The 16745-nt window shown below is 37.2% G+C and overlaps 1 pseudogene; it reads right to left on the bottom strand.

Annotated features, from left to right (window-relative positions):
* Positions 1–458: 458 nt before the first annotated feature.
* LOC126603040 (uncharacterized) lies at positions 459–16501 on the bottom strand (annotated as a pseudogene).
* Positions 16502–16745: the final 244 nt, after the last annotated feature.

Below are 16745 nucleotides of genomic sequence, written 5' to 3'. Positions count from 1 at the left end.
CCTTAAGTATGGTACAAACAATTTCTAAGTATTCTATGTAAAATTTTGAATGAATACCCTCAAATTCTTAGGGAGAGGTGAAATTTATAAATACTTAAAATACACTATGAAACCTCTCTAATTCCGTCAAATTCTCTAACTTTTTAAAATCCTTTTAATTCCATTTCTACTTGAATCCACCTAAAATGTTATAAACTAATTTCAAATCCTAATTAAATACACCCGAATTCACGGTGAATTTGCATCGATGCAGAAAACACATACGTTGAAGTGCTAATAACAAAAGCATGGTATCTTAAATAACGTGAAACATCGGTTTCAATTGATGATGAATACGTGACAACTTTGACACAACAAGAACCATTTTACATTGACAACATTAATCAAATGGAGAAGAATCGTTCGATAGTCAATGAGAATTAGAATGCTCATAAGACGATCAGTGCTAGATCATCCCATTATGCATATAATGTACCAGCAGTAGGATCGAACAACTCTTTAATTTGACTTTTCACGTTGTTCTTCATCCAAGTAGATAATTTCAATCCCCTTTGCACCAAAGGTAAATAGGAGAGCCTTCCTTGCTGCCTCTACGTTGATGTGACGTGCCTGGAAATAGAAGGGTTGGCTTTCTTCTACATGGCTATCGTTTGATATGCACACGGGACGGGACGGAGAGGGAACAAAGGTATCATTGGATGGAAACAAGGAGGAAGAAGGAGACATAGAGTTTATAATTTTGTGTTCCACGGATGTGGAATGAGTCGTTCCAGGGGTGAGACGGAATGAAAATTCATTCAAAATTCGTTCCGTGGAACAACGTGTTCCGCTCATTTTAGACGCACCAAACGTGAGACGGAACACTTCGTCCCACTCCGTTCCGTCCCACCCCACGTACCAAACAGTACCTAATTGCACATCCATGGGAACATTTGATACCGTCAACAATAATTTGAAGATTGGGTTCAGTTGCACGAGGTGTAAGAAAGAAGAAGACTTCTTGTCAACTGCCTACCGTCTATTTGCTGAGCATATCTGCAAATTAGAAGTGCAAATTTTGTGACTGTATCAGTGAGCAGCAAACATAAATCTAGTCAACGATACAAGAAGAAGCCTCATAAGTTCAGAAAAAATGCTGTCCAAGCAAAGGAACTTCATTAAAATAACCCCATAAATTAACATTGCTTTCACACAGTAGACACATCTAATTTACTTGGTCTAGAACTACATAAACATAAAATCTGAGAGTCTCCATAAACAAAAAATTCATATCGGGCGAGAGAATGGACACAAAGTTTTGTGAGACAAAGTTAAGAAGTCCCAGTAATCTGGACAATCAGATGAAAGAGATTACATGTTGACCTTTATGATCCCATAAAAAAACAGCTTGTCCTAGAGAATGAGACACGATGCACTTGTGAAGTTGTCTGAAATAACCCCATGGATGGTCCAGGACTGCATTATTATGTAGATCTTGTGTTTGATTACTGATAGACAATTGCTTTTTTATAAATCGGTGATTGTGTCTGGTCCTAGTTGTTGAACATGGAGATTATGCTTGCTCAACTTCCCACCAGTGTTAACTTCCAAAAGCTCATATGTACTAGCTGATTCCTAAAAAGCAATCAACTTCACAAATTTTATGCAACGGGAACTGCGTGATAGATAGAGGGATAAAATTTTGTATCAGGTATAAGCAGACCTGGCATTTTGGACCTGACCTGTTAGTATTAGTATTTGGGTGGATGTTTAACGGATTGGGTCATTAGCGAGTGAACCCGTTAACAACCCGTTAAATAACAGGTCACTTTGGGTCAACCCGTTAAACCCGTTAGCACCTATTAACACCCGTTAGTTGAGAATATTTTAGTAATTTCAATAAAGTCTTAACAACAAAATATAAACTCTATGCAAAAAAAAATAATAATAATACTTGTTAACGGGTAAAACGGATGACCTGTTAGCTTAACCGGTTTGGTTCGGATGACCCGTTAACTTAACGGGTCGAGTTCAACCCGATTCAAACCCAATAAACTCGATCCGTTTACAGGTATAAGACCATGGAAAGTGACCAAAATTGAGAGTTCATCTTCAAGAACTCGTCAATTATACAAATTTCCTCTCACTTCTCCACGAACACAAGTTACACAACCACCCTCGGATTTGACAATGGCAGTATATTTAACCCTTCATCACCACCCTTATTTGCAAAGTATCGCAGATAAACTAGATATTCTAACTTGCACCCAGTTGATACATAAATCACGGTTATATCTGGAGCCCTGATTCCATTAATAGACCAAAAGCGAATGTGATAACGTAGAAGTAAGTATTTAAGTGTTAAACAGGTTTCGTACAATTTGGGAAATGGCATAAAAGCAAAGAGGATTTTACTGAAGTTTCCAGATAAACTTTCTGCTCATGAATATTCGTTTAAAAGTTTAAGCCCACACCCCATCTTTAGCAACAACATTCTATTTTTCTTATTATTCATAGCCTACCAAATCCATGGCTGCTGTATCATTCACACCCCACATTCAAAGACCGTCGGCACCATTATTTTCTACCCCCAAACCCTTAAAACCAAACTCAGAGTTTCAACTTAAGCTTCTCCAACTTCACAACTCGCCTTATCAGACCCTTTTGTCCTTCAACCAGCTGAAGCTCTTAAAGACTCACTACCTTCTTCTTCTTATTCTTCATCTTCTTTACCTCTACAAAATCTTAGAGATTGTTCCTCTAAACCCTCTTCTCAACCCTATATGGTGAACCTACCAAGCCACTAAAATTGCAAAGATAAAATCTGAAAACATCCAAAAATCTATTAAAATCCAAGCCACATCAACAAAATTACACAAAGATCAACAAACAAAAAAGAAGTCACTTGCTAATTCATGAAGCCAAATCTCAAAAGGTATTATTGAATCCTTTAGTGTGGCATGTGTGTGAGGAACTTTTGCAGTTGAGAGGGATTTGGTTGTGGTTTGTTTGGTAAATTAGTCGACGAGATTTAGTTGTGGAATTAAGCAAATACAAAAGCCTGCAATGTATCGAAACACCAATTTTCTTTCAAGCATTATATCAAACACCATGAAGAAACACATATTCTGATCAGAAGATGAGAAATGATGCTGATGTTAGTAGGAATCAATTGGGGAATTGTAACAATAAACAAGTTACTTCAAGTTCCACCATATTCCACTTAAACAAGTTACTTGCAGGATTGGATTGCAACCTCTTAAATCCCATATAACTGAAACCCCTAGCTTAAAGTTACTCATCCAAGTGGTACCTTACATTACGGTATAGAAAAGCTAACCAAATCCCTAATTCCCAAATTTATATATCAGAATTCAACAACCAAAAAATTAAAAAACTGAAATAGAATGACAAGAGGAAGAAGAAGAATTTGAACAAAAAAGACTTCTGAGGTCCTGCCTATGGAGTTGTGATATTTTAAAAATGATGCATGACTTACAAAGCAAGCAGATGAGAAAGTGCGCGCAATGCAGCTGCTACCTCAAATTGCTGACGTCGTTGGTTTCTCTTAGGTACCGTTTGGTACGTGGGACAGGATGGAACGGAGTGGGACGAAGCGTTCCATCCCATGTTTGGTGTGCCTAAAACGGGTGGAACGCACTGTTCTACGGGACGAGTTTTGGATGAATTTTCTTTCCACCTCATCCCCTGGAACAACTCATTCCACATTTGTGTAACACAAAACTATAACTTCTCCATCTCCTTCTTCATCCTCCTTGTTTCCATGCGACGGCATATTTGCTCCCTCTCCGTTCCGTCCCGTCCTGTGTCGTCTTATCCCATTCCATTCCGTCTCGTCCCGCCTGCATACTACCAAAATATCTATACGATGCCATCCTGGTCATTCACCAATTTTAAATTTTTTTGTTTTAAATTATTTTATTTTGAAAATTTTCAAGTCAAGTTTGCACAACGTCGTTTTTCCTGTTCTAAACCCAAATGAAAAATAAAATAACTGAAGCATAAAAACACAAAAGCATGGCATCTCAAATGACGTAAAACATCGGTTTCAATTGATGATGAAGAATATGTCCCAAATGAAAAAGTAAAGGGACCATGAGTTGAGTTTATAGTTTAGTTTAGTTCAGTTACTCATTTGTTTTTAATAGATTGCCAAGTTGAGAATTATAGTTTTTCTTCAATTCAATCATGATCGTTCATTTTCTGTACTACTGAGTAAACTGAATTATCGTAGAAAAATCGGAATACAAACACGTGAAGTTACTATTCTTATAAGACTAACTTACATTCTCAAAAACCAATTTACATGACACTTAAACACTGCCACCACAACATCTTGTGTCGATAACGCAACAACGTTACAATGTTACCACCATATAACTTCTTCTCGTATTCCTTAGTCCTATACCCATAAAATTTTGTCCGTGCAATCCTACCCATAAATTAAAGGATGAAGTGGATGTAACCAAATGATTTTAGACTTTTTATATTACATTGTTAAGGAATTCCTAGAAATTTCAACACTGATTTATACCAAAAATTTAGCTGTACTTTCTAACGATACTACTTATTCAGAAATAAAATTGCTACCGTTTCTGCATAATATTAGTTGTAATAAATTTTTTTAATGAAATCCTCATTTTATTATTATTTTTGCTAGTTTTTCTCAACTAATTTGGGATGCTATCCTAGCAGTATGTTGATATCATGAAAGTCTTTTTGGTAATAACAAGAAGAGTGTCAATATCATTAAAGTATTTCTCATAATAATTGACTGCTATCTAGCACCATCCAAAAACACTCTTGCCCTCTAAAAACTCAAAAGAAAGTAAAGCCATGGTTGCCGATGGCAACCCCCTCACTTTTCTCCTACTACTCATTGTTTTCTTCCATTCTTCACTTTTCTTAGTTTTCCTCTGTACTTTTCTCATATTTTCTTAGGCTTGATCCCAATTTCCTTGAGCTTGTCTTAGATCTGGGTTTCATGTCCGTTCCTTGGCTTCCTTGGCATTTTTCGTTATTTTCCCCTTTTTCTCCCACCCGATTTTCTCTCCCATGCTTTCCCACATCCCACTTCTCACCCAGCCATAAGCTTGTTCTTGAAGTGCTTGACTTGATTGGTTCCATGGATCCACACCTCACAGCCCCTTGCCTTGCCGGCATGCCAAAATTTTTGGACAAAGTGTAGAACGGTTTGTGTCGTAACAAGAGTTTTGTTTTTTTGTTTATTTTAGGACAATTGTGTTTTTCCGGATTGTAATCTCTAATAAAAAATATAGCTCCATGAGCAAAAGCCCTTGTCATGATGAATCATGCGATGTATTGGTGATGAGTATATAATGCAACTTGAGTAGTAAAGTGTTTGTGCTATGAATGCATAAGTAGGTAAAAAGTACATGTGTTGAGCGACTCCATAGAAGTTCATTATGAATCTTTGGGTACCGATCATGAGATTTATGGGCACTATATAATAGTAAGAAGTATAAAAAAAGAAATTATTTGTATATACGTTCGAACCACAGTTGGTCATATTTCTCAAGATGAATATGTCAATTTATTTATATATTTATTGTATTTTATTAATTAATATATTTCTTAAAACATATACTTATAGACTCCCTATCCCTATTAAGTATATATATATATACTCACTTAGGTATACTTATACATGAATTATAAGATATCTTTATAACAATATAAGGATAAGGTTAAAATATAAAACAATAAATAACATGTACAAATATTAAATCAAGGTACCCATTCTATGATAACTCTCAACAGTCTCCCCTCCATTTTTGTGCCTTAATGGGCTTAGTATTTCTGGCAATTGGCTTCTTTATCTCTTTATGTTCAAAAAACAAGATTTTTTTAGATACAACAAGGACAAATCTTTTATATATATATATATATATATATATATATATATTACGACTTACTTGGATCATAACACGGAAATCTATTTAGTAAAATATGGCATAATATGTTGCTTCCTTCGAGCATAAGCTCTTATGTATGTATAAACATGATAAATGAATTATAACTATTTTCAAATAGATCGGGATTGGGGAGAATTTCTGAAATGTAAAGTCAATATATATATGTATTAGGAAATCATATGAAAGGGATGTTATTATTTTAGTTTGGATCTAAGAAATTCAATGAATTATCCCTAAAGGTTCACATCATAATAGTGTTGGTTGATAAGAGTTACTTCGAAAACAAAAAAAAGTAAAGAAAATAAATCATTTTTGTTATTCTCCCAATTCCAATAAAATGCAACTAGGTCTAGTTAGAGTATGAGTTGGTGATCAAAACGTATATGGGTAGAACTTATAGCGGGGTCTCGAAAAACAAGTAATTTCTATTGGGCCTTTATTCTTTTTTTTTTTAGGTTCATTAGGGTTTTTATTGGTTGGAACGTCTAGTTATTTTGATAGGAATTTTATATCTTTATTTCCTTCTCAGCAAATAATTTTTTTTTTCCACAAAGTATCGTGATGTCTTTCTATGGGATCACAGGTCCTTTTATTAGCTCCTATTTATGGTGCACAAATTCGTGGAATGTAGGTAGTGGTTATGATTGATTCGATATAAAAAAGGGCATAGTGTGTATTTTTCGTTGGGGATTTCCTGGAAAAAATCGTCGCATGTTCCTCTGATTCCTGATGAGAGACATTCAGTCCATCAGAATAGAAATTAAAGAGGGTATTTATGCTCGTCGTGTCCTTTATATGGAGATAGAAGGATGAGCCATTCCCTTGACTCTTACTGATGATAATTTTACTCCACGAGAGATTGAGCAAAAAGCTGCTGAATTGACCTATTTCTTGCGTGTACCAATTGAAGTATTTTGAAAAAAAGAACTGAAGAATGCATGAATGAGTCAAATGCTTCTTTTATTATTTTCCTTGGCGTAGCTAGGCCATCCTGGACTTGAACCAGAGACCTTACCCATGAAGTAAATCATCGCACCTACGGTCCAACCAATTGGGAGAGAATCAATAGGGAGCTTGATTGTAAGACCCACCTGTTAAGCAAGGACGAAAGTCGGGCTTAGTGATCCGATAGTGTCAAGTGGAAAAGTCATCGCTCAACGGATAAAAGTTACTCTAGGGATAACATGCTGATCTTCCCTAAGAGCTTTCACATCGACATGAAGGTTTGGCACCTTGATTAGCCAAGGCTTAGCTCAGGACCCCATTACTCGTCATATTTGGTTTGGTACTGCTACCGTACATGACTTCGAGAGTCATGATGATATTACTGAGGAATGTTTTTATCAAAATATTTTTGCTTCTCATTTTGGGCAATTGGCAATAATTTTTCTGTGGACTTCCGGAAATCTATTTCATGTAGCTTGGCAAGGAAGTTTTGAGGCATGGATACATGATCCTTTACATGTAATACCTATTGCTCATGCAATTTGGGATCCTCATTTTGGTCAATCGGCTATAGAAGCCTTTACTTGTGGGAGTGCTCTTGGCCCAGTGAATATCGCTTATTCTGGTGTTTATCAATGGTGATATACAATCAGTTTACGTACTACTAAGGATCTTTATACTGGAGCTTTTTTTCTATTATTTCTTAAGGATCTTTATACTTGAGCTTTTCTTCTATTATTTCTTTCTACCATATCCTTAATAGCGGGTTGATGTAGTTTTTTGTTTGCTTGTTGCCAAAGTGCCAAGGACATTTGCATTTTGATTTAATATTTGAAAATGATTTGTTTTGTTTGTAACTTTGTTTAGCCATTGAAGAAGACATATTGGAATACATGCATGCAAAAAAGCAAAAAACAAGTAAACTTTGACTACCATTTTAATTGGTATTCAAATGATTTAGTATTCGGAACTGTAAACTGGCATTAACCGAAGTATACAATTTTAATAACAAATTCAAGCGGAACTGCACCGAACCAAACTGTTAATATTTTCTAGTTCCGGTTTAAGGTGGAATTGGGTGTGCCAACCTGTCACATCCACATTCCGGGCTTTACTCCACCGTAGCACGATATTGTTTGCTTTGAGCCTCGACCACACCCTCACGGTTTTGTTTCTGGGAACTCACACGAGAACTTCTCAGTGGGTCACCCATCCTGGAATTGCCCTCACACAAACTCGCGCAAACTTCGGAGTTTTGATGAACTCCAAAGCCAGTGAGCTCCCAAAAAGCCTCGTGCTAGGTAGAGATGAGAATATACATATAAGGCTTATATGATCCACTTCTCTGGGCAATGTGGGATGTTACACAACCCCTAATGAAAGTTTCATCTCATAATAATGACTTTTATTATAGGACAATTGACAGAAATTACCAATTTTGTTATTTTGGACCAAAATAGGACAAATCGATCATGCATACTCCATGTACACCATGTACAAAGGTAAAATGATGAAAATACCCACATATAAATTGTAGAAATACACAGTTGATTGAGTCATTTGTTTGATTTCAAATAGAAGGATGTCGAAAGAGAGCTTTTAGTTGAGTTCAGATCTGTAAGCATATCTTATGCATGTCAGGGGCCTGTCGTGTACATCAATGGATATGGTGCTTATTTACAAATTCATCAAACAAACAAACCCATCAGTTTTTGCTAATTTTTGAATCGAAAACTAATAAAAAACTGAAAATTTTATTGAAATAGTCTAACCTAAACAAAAAACAGGACTTTTGAAAAAACAAATCAAAACCAATGGATGAGGAATTTTCCGTGTGCCAATTTCTAATCCAATATCTCCTCACAGAGCTTTAGATCTTGCTGTTCCAATTCCCAATCTAATCCAATCAACCTCTAATCTAATATCTCCATGATTTCATTCCTGACCTTGCTAGTCATGTTCACCTTCGTCTTCCTGTTGGTTCCCAGCGACTCCTCCGACAACTCACCCAAAGCCAACGATCTCAGCTCGATCATAAGACAGAGCATCGATAAGTGAGCGACGAGTCGCAGGTTTGGAAAGGAAATGGGGTCACACTAAAGTCTGGGAATAGAAGAAACGATGTTGAGGTCAATATTTGTGAAGCAAAGAGGAAATGAGGTTTGCGCAGGGCATAGGTTGTAGATCCGATCTTCTTCTTACTCTTGCACCGTTGGGGGTTAGGGTTTGTGGAACAGGGGTCCCAAGAGAGGTTTTCGGCCAAGGAAATGGAAAATGATGAATGGATCTTCACAATAACTCATTTATAACAGTGTTTTAAAAATTGGCATAGACACTAGACGGTGGTCAACCGTCGTGATTAACCTATAGTCGGGAGGAAAATCAGGGAAGGGATTAGGCGGGCGCCGAGACGGTCTAGGCGGTCTTGGCGTTTCACTGCCTTTTTATGTTGTCAAAATGAGGAAGGAGGAATGCAGAGCATAGCTACACAGTCTATTCTAGGTTTTGAATTCCAGCGAGGAAGACGAGAGGAAGAAGAAGAAGAGGAGAGAAAATTAAGTCTCTCTCTTCGATGCTCAACCACGTGACCGGTCTCCTTTCTTCATATTTAATATATTGTAAACTATTGTCCAACTAAAATGGGACACCTAGCATCCTAATTGCTTGAATTCATATATAAAGGAGGGTACAACTATAAAAAAATATAAAAAATTGAGGGTACAAGCTTACAGCTAGCACAATGGTGCCCCACCTCCCTCCCTTCTATGCATCTTGGTTTCCCACCCTCCATTTTTTATGTAATTATTTTAATTGTTGATTAAATACTTTCTTTTTTTGTCAAATACTTTGTTTTCATAGATTAAATGATTTCTAAACATATATTTGGCGCCTTTATTCTTCTTTAAATACACTACAAATTCATATCATCTTTGAAAAAATTTCAGATTTGTATCATTTGAACTTGTATCTTATTCCATCAAATTCAAGTACTAATGATATAATTTGTGTATTCTTCTACTTTTATTTTTGCATTTTATCATTCTTTTATTATCCATACAAGTATATTTTTTTAGGTGTAAATATGCACTTATTTACAAGATATATAATAAATTTACATAAATCCGCCTAGGCCGCCTAAGCGCTAGGCCCCTGCCCGTCGCCCGACTAGCGCCTAGCGATTTTTAGAATCTTGATTTATATAGAGGCAATTTGGTCATTTCAAGTTTTAGAAAAATCATATTTCTATCATATTGTTATGCATGACTTATGCATGGTCTGTGCATATCCCAAAAATTCTATTTTAGTCTTAACAATAAGAAAATAGGTCATTTCTCCCAATTTCACTTTATTATATGCCCAAGTCTTCAAAATTGCAAGTTTGATTTTAATAAATTTGAACATTGTAAATTTCTTAGACCATCTCCAATATTTGGGTTAAAATCTAAAATTTTTAACTCAGAAAATTTAGGGCCTGTTTGGTACTCTACTTCAATCCAACTTTTTAAACTCAAAAATAATTTTCAAGTTTTAGGCTTAAAAACTTGTTTGGTAGGACTATTTTCAAAAACTGAACTCAAGACTAACTTAAAAATATAGTCTATTCTCTAAAAACATAAAAAAAATGAGTTTTTAAACTTAAACTCACTCATTTCTTTTTTATCTCTCTTTGCCTCTTACTCCAAATCTCTCTCTCTCTCTTTTCTTCTTTCTTATCTCTTTTTTTTTTATGTTTTTTATTTTTTTATCTTTTTCGTTTCTGCTTCAATTTGCTATCTTGATTCTCTCGGTTATTTCTCTCACTCTTCTTCCTCTCTATCTCGTCTGATCCTTTCTCTTCTTTCTCTTTCCTTCAATCATCTCTGACCTTCTTTCTTCCTCTCTCTCTTTCTCTCTCGCCTGCGACCCCCTCTTTGTAGATCTCTGTCTGGTTTAAGTCGTAAGATTTAAAAATTTTAAATCGCAAACCAATCAAGTTTTTGAATCTTAAATAAAATAGTTTTCAAGAAATGTTCTTAATAAATGTTTTGAGAAATGATAAAAAAATTTCAAATGGGATACCAAACAGACCCTTAGGTTTTAACCTAGAAACAACATTTTTGCTCCAACCCTTTTGGGTTAAATTTTTAGCCCCAAAGTATTCAAGAATGAATTTAGGTTAATTTTAAAAAAAAAATATGTAGACTATCCTAAATTAATTTTATAAACATTTTAACCTAAAAATATTTAAATTCCGATAAATATTGAAAAATATCTAAACTGACACATGAAGCTCATGAAACACTATAGAAGAATACGAAACACATGTTAGAGATGTATAAACACAAAACACATGAAACATACAAAACACACAAGACACATATGAAACACATGAAACACATGAAACACATACAAAACACATGATATAGATATATAACACACCAAATACATGAAACACACGAAACACATACTAAAGGGGTGTGCTATCCACACACCCCTTTTTACTTATCACACACTCTTGTTAATTTCTGTTATTTGATCTTCTTCAATTCATTAGATTTGACGGCTGAAAATTAGAAGGCTGTGTGAAAATTAAAAAGGGGTGTGTAGATATCACACACCTATACTAAATACATATGAAACACATGAAACACAAACATAGACACATGAAACACAAACCTTAAATCATCATATATATAAGCATATGTTGAATATCTAACCATCACACAACATATTCACCAATCATCCAACTTTCATAGTGTTTTTGTTTTCTTAAAATCATCAATTTCTTTTCAATGGGTGATAGAAGAAGGCGTAGCTTGACAATGCAGATGGCACACCAAGCAAGCCTTGCAATTGGGGATGCAGAAATGAACAACGAAGAAGTTGAATTTACAAACTCACTTATGCAATATGAGCACCATACTACATCTAGCTATCATGGTTCTGTCACGGGGCATTTATTTGTGCAGTGTGATAGAGAAGAGTGTCATGACTGGATAATGAAAGACTATTTCATTGAACGTTCAAGATATCCTCCTTATGATTTTCAAAGGCGGTATTGGATGATGAGAGACCTTTTTGAAAGCATCTTGAGCGCAGTTGCTCATCATGACCACTACTTTGCAAGGAAGATAGACGTCATAGGCCGACAAAGTTTATCACTTCATTAGAAGCTCACATTTGCATTTCATATGCTAGCCAATAGGTGCCCTGCAAACTCAATTGACGAATATTATCGACTTACAGAGAGCACTGCTATTGAAAACCTCAAGCGTTTCTGTAAGACAATTGAAGCCATATATAGAGCCACTTAGCTCTGAAAGCCAAGTTGTGAAGACTTGATGATGCTTTTATGCAAGGCAAACAAAATAGGCTTCTCTGGTATGATATAAAGTCTCGATTGTATACATTAGGAGTAGAAGAATTGTCCTATTGCCTGGGCTGGCTAATTCAAGGGCTGTCACAACAAGCCAACCATCGTACTCGAGGCTGTGGTATCTTACGACTCTTGGATTTGGCATGCATTCTTCGACACTCCTAGATCAAACAACGATACCAACGTTCTTTGGTCTTCTTCTCTGTTCGATAATGTTGTAAATGAATGGCACCAGAATAAAGATACAAGTTAAATGGTAATAGACATGAGCTAGGTTACTGCTTAACTGATGGTATTTATCTTAGTTGGGCTACCTTTGTGAAAAAAATTTCTCATCCCGGTGGTGTGAAGAAGAAATTATTTTCGCAGAAACAAGTGTCTTGCAGGAAAGATGTGGTGAGAGCGTTCTAGATCCTACAAGCTCGAAGGGCCATTATTTGAGGGGCTGCACAATTATGGAATTTGGAAGACTTCCATTCAATCATGATGACGTGCATAATTTTGCACAACATGATTGTTGAAGAAAAGTACATAGAAATTGAGGAAGATTCTGATGAAGATGTGGATAGAGACCAACCAACATATGCGAGAGCTATGGTAAGAGATGGTGAATATCTTGCCGCAAACACATACAAAAGTCGACATGATAGTGTCACACTGGGTACATGAAACGTTTAAATAGAATTCAAGCTCTTCAAGGTCATGACACACTCCGAAAGAATTTGGTTGATCATATATGGCGTCAAGAAGGAGAACGGTAATGATGGATAGTTTTAAGTGTGCTAGTATGGTTGTTTTCTTCTCATAAATTTAAGTGTGACAATGTGGTTGTATTATGTAACAATTTTAAGTGCACTAGTATATTGGTATTTTTCTTGAATAAATTGAAATGTTTTCTTGTGGCAAGTCTTTTGTCTAATACGTGGGTAATAATTATTGAAAGCCCTTTGAATTATTAAAGTAATCTATTATACACCAATGTGTGCAACAATATGTACAATAATTATTGAAGGTGTTGATGCACAAAACCGGAGGGGTCTTGGAACAACGTAAATCCGACCGTGAATCTGCAAGAAAGTAAATAACACAAGATGTACCGTGGTTCACCCCAATGTTTGGGCTACGTCCACACTGATATTGTATTTATCTGAGAGGATTATGAGGGAGAAAGCCTTTGTAATGTGAGAGTAAGGCTTTGAGAGGGTGAAGGGCAGGCCTAAGAATTGGCCTACCCCAATGAGGAGAGTGATGAGTCCTTTTGTAGAATAAGGGCTCCTCACTTATTACATATTTGCCCATTCCTTTATTACATAATTACATTTGAGTCCCTCGAGTATTTATACGAGATCTAAATACGGATGCCCAAAGTATGGTACTAACAGTAGTCCCGCAAGTCTTTAGTCAAGAGAGTCTTTTGGCTGGAGACTTGAAATTCAGTCCATGTGTGGGCCGAAGTAACTAGATGTCGTCTTGAACTGATACTTGATATGAGGCGGTGCTCAAAGTGAAATGATGCTCAATTAAAAGTAGCACATGTTGCGAGGTTGCTTGACTTGTGGCTTATGTTGCCTTGGTTGGCTCGGCATGTGGCGTTGAAGGTGAGGTAATCCCTTTTTATAGAATAAGGGCTCGCTCTTCAATACATAAATAATGGGCTAGAGTTGATGCTCGCGGTGAGGCGGTTGCTCAGTAGGCGGCGATGATCTCTAATGATGGTGAGGGAGTCCCTTTTATAGAATAAGGGTTTGCTCCTCAATACATAAATGATGGGTTATGAGTGATGCCCGCGGCAATGAGGTTGCTCAGTTGGCGGCGATGCTCTCTAATGATGGTGAGAGAGTCCCTTTTATAGAATAAGGGCTCGCTCCTCAATACATAAGTGATTGGTTGCTCTCTAATGAAAGTAAGGGAGTCCCTTTTATAGAATAAAGGCTCGCTCCTCACTACATAAAGAATGAGTGTTCTCCAATGAAAGTGAGGGAATCCCTTTTATAGAATAAGGGCTCACTTCTCAGTATATAAATAATAGGCTAAATCCCCCAAGTATTTTTCATGAGGCCTAGTTGAAGCCCAATATATGGTACATAATGTAGTCCTCCAAGTCTTCGGTCAATAAAGCCTATTAGCTAGAGACTTCAAATTGAATCCATGTATGGGCCGAAGTGACGGTTGTTTGGAGGTGGTATTTGTATACCTTGCACTGAAGCTTTGTAGGTAAAGCTTTGCAAGTGAAGCTTTTGAAGCTAGAGCTTTGTAAATGAAGCTTTTAAAGCTGGAGCTCTCGAAGCTGGAGCTCTGTAAATGAAGCTTTCGAAGCTGATTGACATGAGTGATGCTCATGAATGTTTATGTTGATTGACATGAGTGATGCTCATGGATGTTGACATGAGTGATGCTTATGAATGTTGACATGAATGATGGTCATGAGTGATGCTTATGAATGTTTATGTATGATTGACATGAGTGATGCTCATGTATAATTTTGGAGTACTGGACGTACTTTTGATCACCTGGTTGGTGATAATAGCTGCAGGGTGCCGAATAATTTTAGAGTACTGGGCATACTTGTGATCACCTGGTTGGTGATAATAGCGACAGGCTGCCGAATAATTTTGGAGTATTGGGCGTACTTTTGATCACCTGGTTTGTGATAATAACGGCAGGGTGCCGAATAAATTTGGAGTACTGGGCGTACTTTTGATCACCTGGTTGGTGATAATAGCGGCAGGCTGCTGAATAATTTTGGAGTCGTAGGGCTTGGCTCTTTTGAGCATATGGGCCTTGGCCTTCCACACAACATTCCATCCCATTATTTTGGGCTTGCCGTTTTTTTATTTTTTATTACCCTCTGATAGGGTTATACAGATATCTACGAAAGATAAGAAAAATAAATTACATCATTAAAAAATAAATCCGACCCATTGCTCAATGGGTCACACCCATAATTCTCTTTTCTGCATGTCATTATCACCGCAATTATGTCTGCTTCTTTTTATCTTCTTTTGCTTTCTGTTTTTTTTCTGCTTTTCTACTTTTGTTTCCCACTCTTCCTCTTTCTTTTTTTCTGAAACATTCTCTCAACATCATGATTTTTTTTCTTTTCTTTTTCTTTTCCCTTTTGCAGATGGCAGACAATGAATGATTAATATAATTAATAATAAGAAAAGAATCTTATCTCTGCTTTTGCTTTTCCTGTGGTATTCTCAGGAGATGGGATATTTGTAACAAAAACTAACCAAAAGTAGCAGCACCATGACTTGTTGACGTACTGTTTTTGCTGAGGCAACTGCTCGAGAAGTCGCTTGAACTCGGTGGAGGATTCGGTTTCCAACAACCTCTCCAAAACACGTCTCGGTATGAGGTTGGATTCCTTGTTCTCGGTGACGGCCCGTTACACCACCAACCAATCGTTTTTCATTGTCTTCAGTATACAAAGAGAGAGTGAAATAGTACCCAAAGGAAGAATTTGATGATTCAGAAAGGAACAGAGAATCAAGAGGCTCAGAACTCCTCTGGTTCTGAAGCAAAACACTGAGGACGGACGGTTATGTGGGATCGAAGCTATGTCGCTGTTGACGAATGCAAAGCCTTCCACGTAGTTGAACAAGTCGCCGTCGTCATCCTGCCGAGTCACCAGCAACTCGGCGTCCCGAGTGAAGTCGTCAAACTCGAAGTACACCAGCCTTATCCATCTCACCATGTCCGAGGCGGGTTGCAGAAGAACCCTAGCTTTGGTGATGATATCGAACTGACCGAGTCCGCCAAGTGTGCCGAAAAACAGCTCCGAGTTTTCCTTTTTGGAGTAGTTAAAAATTTCTCCCTTCCCCGTAACGACTTCTAACTCTGTAACGTTTGACGTTTGTGGACCATAAGGAAAGCCTGATTGCTGATGCCCGTGTTGGATAACGTCCCGCCCACCGTCAAGCTCAAGTAATCAATCCACGACCACAGATCTACAGCTTGAAGTATCTTCTGAAGTTTTTTGGAGATAACGTAAATGTGCAACCTGAGTGATATCTTCGGCAATGTTGAGACCTTCAACGATGGTTTGCGGCTTCACACACACAACTTTGCACACCATAGATGAAGACCAACACTTGCCTTTTAGCCTCAAACCATTGATCTTGGTTATACTGGTGGACCTTAGGCCGGTAGTTGTGGTGGGGTAAGCCGGTCGGAACTGTATGGGAACAGTGAGCTCCGAGGGGTCGGAGAGGAATGATGATGTCAGCGGATTGGTCAGAAAAGCAGAAGAAGAACCCATCTTTCGTTGCTTTCGCTTGAGAGATTCTCTGCGTGAACGTCAACTTGTTGAGTGGTGTCGTACGGTCCGTGTGAGTAGAGAGCAAGGCTTGACTTCTCTTGCCCCTACATAAGAAGGCTGTCGAGTTCAACCCGTTGAGCACCGCACCGGTGGTTGCCGCCATCTCTTTCTCTCCCCTTCTCTCTCTAGGACTAAGCAAAAACAGAGACTCAAAGAGTTTTTCTGGTGGCAATGAGTGTTTGAG

This window comes from Malus sylvestris, chromosome 15, assembly GCF_916048215.2.
Source record: "Malus sylvestris chromosome 15, drMalSylv7.2, whole genome shotgun sequence".
Classification (NCBI taxonomy): domain Eukaryota; kingdom Viridiplantae; phylum Streptophyta; class Magnoliopsida; order Rosales; family Rosaceae; genus Malus; species Malus sylvestris.
The sequence above is the reverse complement of the archived record's forward strand: the minus strand, read 5'-3'. Positions and strand labels throughout refer to the sequence as shown.